The sequence below is a fragment of the Emys orbicularis genome, chromosome 4 (assembly GCF_028017835.1).
Source record: "Emys orbicularis isolate rEmyOrb1 chromosome 4, rEmyOrb1.hap1, whole genome shotgun sequence".
Taxonomy (NCBI): Eukaryota; Metazoa; Chordata; order Testudines; family Emydidae; genus Emys; species Emys orbicularis.
In genome coordinates, this window is record NC_088686.1 from 124973513 (window position 1) to 124981734 (window position 8222).

Here is an 8222-nt window from a genome sequence, read left to right on the forward strand (position 1 = left end):
CTTCAGCGTGGTTGGTACTGAGACAATCTCGGGTTGCTGCAGTACTGCAGATGTAGGTGCCACTTGGGGCCCTGGACTCAAAAAAAGATACCAGAAAGACATCAAAATTTGAAAGATCAACCAACTCTCTTCTAAAGAAGAAATAAATGTTATTTGGAGCTTTGATCTTACGGAAGTGCAAAGGTGAGAGAACTTGGACACTTTTTTCCAATTCTACCTTTAATACCCATAAGTTATCTAGGGTATTTTAGGTGCTGCTGACTAAGACTCCTAGGCACGGTGAGAATACAAATCCTCATCCTTCCTTCCCCCAGGAATGGAGCACATTTCGTTGAAGACAGCTGACAAACAGTCCCTTCTAGTTGGGCCTTGAGGGCTGGTGCCATGAATCTACACCAACCATCAGAGAGTTTAGTGACTTGCAGAAACTAAACTGAAGAGATCCTTGAGTGATGGCCCCAGTGCACTAGGGAAATGCATATTAATTAGTCTGCTGGTGCAGCAAGATTTACAGACATGCGGTAATAACCAGACCATTTTCTTAGCACATTTTTATGGTGCTTACGTGCAGATTTCTTAACACTTACCAAGGTAAATATCAGACCCATGACTACCGGCAGGAAGATGAAGTTGAGGGTGGTGATTTGCAGCAGACAGCAGTCCTGATCAGGATTTGTGTGAACATCCTCATACTGAACAGGTGGCTGAAGACCTTTGCAACAGTTACTCTTCAATCTGGGAGGCTTGACAGAACGAGACAGACCGGTTCATTCAACTAAACTGAAGCCAACCAGAAATTTCATTTCATGTCTAGAGACCATCCTGGCTCAGCAGCAGATTCCTGCCTAATGCCCAATTGTTTGGGCAAAAGGGTTCCATGTTCAATGAAAACCCTGGGATGGAGGGTTTGCAAGACTGTCTCTTTGAAGACAGACTCTGCAGGTCCTGATAGGGTGCTCGGTATTATACATTTATCCTGAGTCTGGTTAAAGGAGGGTTTCACAAAGATTACTGTCACCCCCTGATAAAAGGGTTGGTTAGCTTTGGAAAGGCTTTCCGTGTGAAGAGAGAAAAGACATTAATTCAACACATTTCAAACTTGGGTCCCTAACCGTAGGCCACTAAATCAAAGTGACTGGCTTTTCAGAGGAGCCGAGTCATCGCAACTCCCCACTGAAGGTATTTGGAGCTATAGATACTCAGCACGTTGGGTTAGGGGCAGGCAATCAGCAGCCTAAATATGGACATAGGGATCTAATCCTTTAGACACTCAAGACTGAAAACATTGGCCTGTTTTAAAGCAGTAAGAATTGCCTCCTGCTCTAGTTTTCCTACTCAGCAGCTCCACAAGTGCCTTACCTGCCCACCTCTGCATTTGGCAATATGTATTTCTTTTACCAGGAGATCGGATTTTAATTGATCTACTGCGCCCATCATAACAACTCTGGAAGAAAAATCATTATGGCTTCAAAACCTTACCGCCCTGACATTTCAATGGCAAGTGGTTAGCTTTCATACCTGTTTTTTGAATTTGAAGTTAAATTCCCACATAGGTTCTCGTCTGTTCCCTTCAATCTTTCTGCACCAGAAAAGCAAACACTGATATGGGGGGGGGGGGGAATACAGTAGTAGAGTTAATTATTTCATTTTTAGTGAATTTCAACACAGGCAAAGAGAGCTCAAACTACAAACCACAGGAGCAGCTGAAGAGATGGCAGCAGTCTGGTCCCATTAGTTACATTAATGCATACCTGAGAGACAAGGTGGGTGAAGTAATCTCTTTTACTGGACCACCCATCTTCTCTCCAATATCCAGGGACCGACACAGCTACAACTACACTGCAAACATTAATGCATACCTGGCATTTTCCATTTGCCAGTCAGCAGGTGGCAACCTCGCTATACCAGAGGGTGACACAGGACTTGGGCTCTAGCAGTGCTTCCTCTGTTCCACTCACCCATTCCACATAGAAGAGGAAAGCAGAATGGACTTTGCTCCTCTACATACTACATGGAATAACCAAATTAAATTGATAAAATCTCAGGTCAATGTATGCATTCAGCTCACACTCAGAACAGAGCAGGAGTGAGGGAGAGCAAACAGCAGATCAGGGAAGGAGAAATCAAAGAGGCAAATGTTAAAAGCGACTGGACAGAGCTGAAAAAGCGCGGGGGGGGGGGAGGGGGGAGAGGAGGCGCACCCAGAGGTCACACTCCCCTCCATTAGGCAACGTCCTAGTATTTCAAAATCACAAAGCAAAGCTTTGGCTGTACAGTTCAACTAGTGGCTCAGAACATTGCTTCTTTTCTAAAGGTGGATGAATACATGGGGTCCGATGCCTCAATGCCAGAGGCAACCAAAGCCTGGATCTGCTGGCAAAGGTCTCTCAGGTATTCTATAGTGTAATCTCTGACTGCCACACCTTTATACAGCTTTACAGCTGTGAGATTCTATGTCCTGGCATGCAATGCTCCATGAAATAGAGTCTTAGCAGAACTACTGTATTCAGGTGAGGGGGGAGGTTAAATAGAGCCCCATATCATATCGATAAGCTGACAGTGACTGGAAGTTGCAGTCATCTGACAGCCATTCAGTAGCCAATAAGGAGAGAGCCTGGCAAATCTCAGTCCAGTTGCCAGAGAGTAAGTGTCCACATCACAAGAGATACCTTCCATAACAACTGACCTGAAGTGGGCCTGCTAACAGCCTCAGCAGGAAGGGAAAGAATGGCATGCGTCATAGAGAAAACTCCCCTCTCACCCAGAGATGGTCTCTCTGGGTCAGAGTTAAGGCCTCTTCTGGGTCAATGTGGGGAAACTGATCTGCCAATGCTGTACCTGCAGTCACTAACACGGTCAAATCTGAGAGGCCGCACCAGCACTAATTGCTTTCATGGATGGAAAAAAAAAAAAAAAAAAAAAAGAGAACAAGGGCTGATGCAAACTGCACCTTTTCAATGCAATTTAATTCTAGTTGGGGTGAGGGACTCATGTAACCCCACTTAGCACCAAGCCTGGGTCACTCCTACTGTGTGGCTTTGCAGTGATACAAGGCCTTTCACTTCACTTCTAAATCATAGTCACAGGCAGGAGTGCTGAAAGGATCTCTGCAGTGGTGAATCCCCTAGAGGTGAAGCACAAAGCTGAAGAGCAGTTAAGCTCAGGAGCATGGGCTAAATGATCTCCCCTGTTGCAGGCACAGAGGCCCGAGGACAGCAACAGACGGGGGTTCGTTGCCCGGCGTGCTTCGCGCCAATAAACACACCGGGGTGGAGAAACAATCAAAGGTTTATTTGAGATCTCAAAGTGGTGCAAGGAGACAGGCAAATCTCAAATCGAGCACACCAGCAAAAACAGTTTCTCTCTTCTTATACTTTTCACAATTAAGCCCCCACCTCTTTCCCCCTGTATTACCCCCCCCCACTCCCCCTCCCTTCTCTACCGAAGACATGTTTATACATTTAAGCCGTTAAGTCATTCTAGGGCTATAAATCTAGCTTGTTAGTAACATTCCTCTAAACAATCATTTGGTTCTATTTACTTTTAGTTTACCACTCCTCCTCCAGCTAGAAACATGCAAACCTCATCATTATTGCTTAGGACCTGGTTATAAGCAAGGTTGTAATAGGTAACTGACTATTTACACATTCCAATTTCTGTCCTTGGCTTTTGAGGCCGCTTAGAGTTAAACATGGAAGGACAGAGTTTAAACATGGAAGAACTCTGGTTCATATATATAGGCCTAATGACGTCATCACCCCCCACCAGGCAGCAGCGGCAGCAAACAGTTCTAACCGATTACAATACTGACTGCTCCCTGGATTGTGCTTAGCGGGGGGCATGCAGCAGATACTGCTGGGCTTAATTCCATTTGCAGTGGAGTTTGCCGTTCACCTTCTGAGTACATCTACACTGCAGCTGGAGATGTAATTCCCAGGGTGGGCGGACCTACATGCACTCGCTGGAATTAAGTTAACATGCTGAAAATAATAGCGTGGCCATGGTGGCAGCTTAGGCTAGCTGTCCAAGTACCTTCCTACCACTTCTGACTGGGTTACACTCGGGCGGTTAGTCCCTCCTGCCACACGATGACACGACCACTCTATTTTAGCATGCCAGTTTGATCAGAGCTAGAGACCCAGAGCCAGTGCGTGCCCTTACAGACACAGCTTCATCTAACAGCTCATGTGATCATGGCAAGTAGTTAAGCACAAAACGGTAAGTACCTCCTAAGGGGCAGAGGATGTCATCCGCGTGTCAGCCGCCCTGCCCTTCAGACGTGCACCGTATGGCCTGCTGCTCCACCAAAAATAATGGGGGTGTCTTTAAAGGGCAAACACTTCTGCTGACACCACAACGGCTCCAGTGTCCCACACAAGCTACGCTAGGGAAAGAAGAAAGGAAATTAAAGAGGAAAAGCTGGATTCAGTAATATAGGGGTCTGAGTCTCCCTTCGCTGCATGCACAGTTTACAGGAGCATCTCCCATCAGTGTTAACAGACCCCTCGGGGTCTAACCAAAACCCATGAAAGCAAGGAATCGCAGAGGAAATGTAAGGTCCCATTCAATGTACACCACTGTGCCTAGGCATTGCAGCACATGGAACAAAGGACACAGTCTGGAGTCCAGACGTACAAGGGCATTTGTATGCTTCGATGGATTGAAGTCAGACCTCTCCTGTTATTCTAACAAAGGCTTATCGTCATTTAATTTCCTTTTTTAAGTGAATGGTAATAAAAAAGTATTACACGCAAGGAATCTTTACAAAACTATTAGTATGGTAGAAGCACCAGGAGTGGGCACCAAAGCCGTTATGATGTGAACGTGAATGAATCCCAGACACTGACCCTTCCACTGCGGGAGGAGGGGGGTCTACTAATCAGACCAATAGATGGATGGGGTTCAGGCTGCTCTGACAGGTGGTTAGATTCAGAGGGACTGAGACTGTAACAGGAGGTTAGTGGAACTGCAGGTTTTTTCCCTTCTTTTTAAGGAAGGCATTGCCTGAATGTGATATTCCCTATTAGGTCAGGGAGCAAACAGGTGCAGAGGACTTGTGCACAAAAGGCTGTAAATGCATCTTAATCCTGATCTGCAGCGCAACCTACCTGTTGCTGCTCGCTGTTCTCAGTCTTATCTCAGGGCAACTTGCCACTTTAGCAGTGTCTTCACGTGGGGAAGGACAGAAGCAGCAGAGATGTCGCACAGCGAAGAAATGGATTTGTTGTAGTTTGCATAGAGCAGTGATACTCAGATCTCAGGGGTTCAGGAGCCAAATCACCCATCAACATTACCCCAAAAAGCCACAGTCGTGGGAATTCACTGTTTTATTTACTCACAGCAAAATGACTGCGGGTATTCGACAATTGGTTAATAACACAGTAAAAGCATCCTGATTGGTTAATAATTAAATGATACAGTTTTTTTAACATCATGTGCTGCAAGAGACACATTAAAGAGCCACCTGTGGCTAGATACACAAGTGCTCCAAGCAAGGACTGCAGTTTGGTTTTGCCCAATGACACAGCAGACAATTTCTCCCCAGCTTCACAGCCACACCCCAAAGCAGGCACTTGCTTCGCACGCTAGCTCCGCACCTCATGACACTCCCCCCTTCAGAGAAACCAAAGGGGATGGTCTGCAGGAGCGCGGTGTGAAAGGACTCTCCTTTTAGAGGCTGTCAATGGCATTTGTGATCCTCTGCCACTGACCCAGAAGAAACATTCCAAAATAATATAGTTACAACAGTGCAAGTAGTAGGCAAAAATGCCTACCTAGCTCAAACTCCTTTTGGAACCTGGGTTGTGTAGAGGAGGGAAGGGGACAATTGTGGATTGTGTCAGTGACAGAGCTTCCATCACTGTAAAATGACATTTTCCTAATTTGTATTACTGGAGTGCTTAGGAGCTACAACGAGGACCCCATTGTGCTAGGGGCTGTACAAACACAGGTAATTGATAAAACTTCAGAAGTCAGACTCTTCCTAGCTTCCTATGTATATCACTGATCCAGTGCATTTATTTCACTAGGATCCATCTGAATCAGATTTATTTCTCTGAAAGGGGAATAACAAAAAGCAGAGAGAGTGTACCAGCTGAACACAGGTTAGTTCACTTCCCCAAACACTACTACTTACGTTGGAATTCTTTAAAGTGCTGTTCAGTAGCCTGTGTGGAGAGGGGCTCAGTGTAATTGCTGGTGGACAGGTCCCCCCTCACAAAACCCACCACTGGATTTGGAGCCCCTTTGTCAGCAAAAAGCCAGGCCTGACTTGGGGGACTCTGAACTCCCTTTCCCCTGGGATGAAGAGGAAAAGCTCAACTGGCTTTGTGGCTAAACGCCAGTCTCTAGGGCTGTTAATCCGTCACCTTTCACCAGCGCCAAACTCACTTAAATAATCCCATGCGTTTTCCTGCATGAAAGTGACAGACTGTTCTTGGGGAAGAGGCGGGCGTGGGTGCTGGACACCCTCAGAAATATGGCTGTAATGGTCAGTAATGATAAAAAGCGGAATCATGGACAACCGGACATTGTTTGATTTTTTTTAAAATAGTTGGGACTGAACCATTAAGCGCCTAGGGCAAAGTAATCATGCAAAACCCATTGTTAATATTGTGAATATTCCAGTTCTGTTAAAATTAAATGTTTAGATGTTTAAAACACTTACTGCTTGATCCTTCCCCTGAATCTGTGTCCGGGTTAAATGCTGGGGACGGTTGGTAGGGGATCTCTGTAAGGGTGATGAAGAGCTCCTGGCTGTCGGGGAAATCAGCTTGGTAAGCGCTGTCGACTGCCTCGTCCTCCTCATCTCCTTCCTCATCTTCCCCGTCCGCTACCATGTCCAAGGAACCGGCAGTGGACAATATCCCATCCTCAGAGTCCACGGTCAGTGGTGGGGTAGTGGTGGTGGCCGCACCTAGGATGGAATGCAGTGCCTCGTAGAAATGGGATGTGTGGGGCTGGGATCCGGATCGTCCGTTTGCCTCTTTGGTCTTCTGGTAGCCTTGTCTCAGCTCCTTGATTTTCACGCGGCACTGCGTTGCATCCCGGCTGTATCCTCTCTCTGCCATGGCTTTAGAGATCTTCTCATAGATCTTTGCGTTCCGTCTTTTGGAGCGCAGCTCGGAAAGCACGGACTCGTCGCCCCACACAGCGATGAGATCCAAGACTTCCCAATCAGTCCATGCTGGGGCCCTCTTTCTATTCTGGGATTGCACGGCCATCTCTGCTGGAGAGCTCTGCATCGTTGCCAGTGCTGCTGAGCTCGCCACAATGTCCAAACAGGAAATGAGATGCAAACTGCCCAGACAGGAAAAGGAATTCAAATTTTCCCGGGGCTTTTCCTGTGTGGCTGGTCAGAGCATCCGAGCTCGGACTGCTGTCCAGAGCGTCAACAGAGTGGTGCACTGTGGGATAGCTCCCGGAGCTATTAGCGTCGATTTCCATCCACACCAAGCCTAATTCGATATGGCCATGTCGAATTTAGCGCTACTCCCCTCGTTGGGGAGGAGTACAGAAGTCGAATTTAAGAGACCTCTATGTCAAACTAAATAGCCTCGTGGTGTGGACGGGTGCAGGGTTAATTCGATGTAACGGCGCTAAATTCGACATAAACGCCTAGTGTAGACCAGGCCTTAGTGTCTGCAGGATCAGGTCCCACAGTAGGCTACCCGAGAAGATGGCAGTAGATGAGTTAGAACAGTTACACCATGTTAGAGTGACAGGCCCTGGGGGGGTTCTACAGTAGGTGGAGGGTGTTGACATGGTAGGATCAGTGGGAGAGAAGATTTTAAGCTGTTGGAAGGGGATTTGGAGAGGAGCTGGAGGGCTGTAGTTTTCTTAACTGAGAGATAGAAGGAAACTAGTGCAAATGAAAAAGGGTAGATTGCAGTGTAGACAATCACAGTCAGAGGTGAATGTGTAGATGTATCTGAGGCAGTTTTGGCCTAGCCAGATCATGCTGTAGAACAGCAGCAGCACAGGCTACCCACTGGAGTACTACCTGAAGTCCCTGGTAGTCTTGTACAGTCCATGCTTCCAATACGGTTGTTTCAACTAGCTAGATGAAAGCTAGCACACAGACATAAATGAGCACTACAGCCACACTTTGGATTGCCCCATAGATATAGCTTAAGTGTCTAGAAGTAGAAGATACAAGTTATAGGGGAGATCCCAGCTGTAAGGCAGGATGCTTAAGGTCTTGAAGCATCAGGTTTCCCAGT

General features: G+C 46.8%; 1 long non-coding RNA gene across 2 annotated transcripts; it reads right to left on the reverse strand.

The window, feature by feature from the left end:
- Positions 1-611: 611 nt before the first annotated feature.
- On the reverse strand, positions 612-6158 carry LOC135877005 (uncharacterized). Of its 2 annotated transcripts, none has more exons than XR_010561349.1 (3): positions 6137-6158; positions 1519-1599; positions 612-743 (listed from the first exon to the last, which is right to left on the reverse strand). It is a non-coding gene; the product is annotated as an uncharacterized LOC135877005 (long non-coding RNA). The 2 variants fall into 2 exon arrangements; XR_010561350.1 differs by lacking the exon at positions 6137-6158 and adding an exon at positions 4227-4263.
- Positions 6159-8222: the final 2064 nt, after the last annotated feature.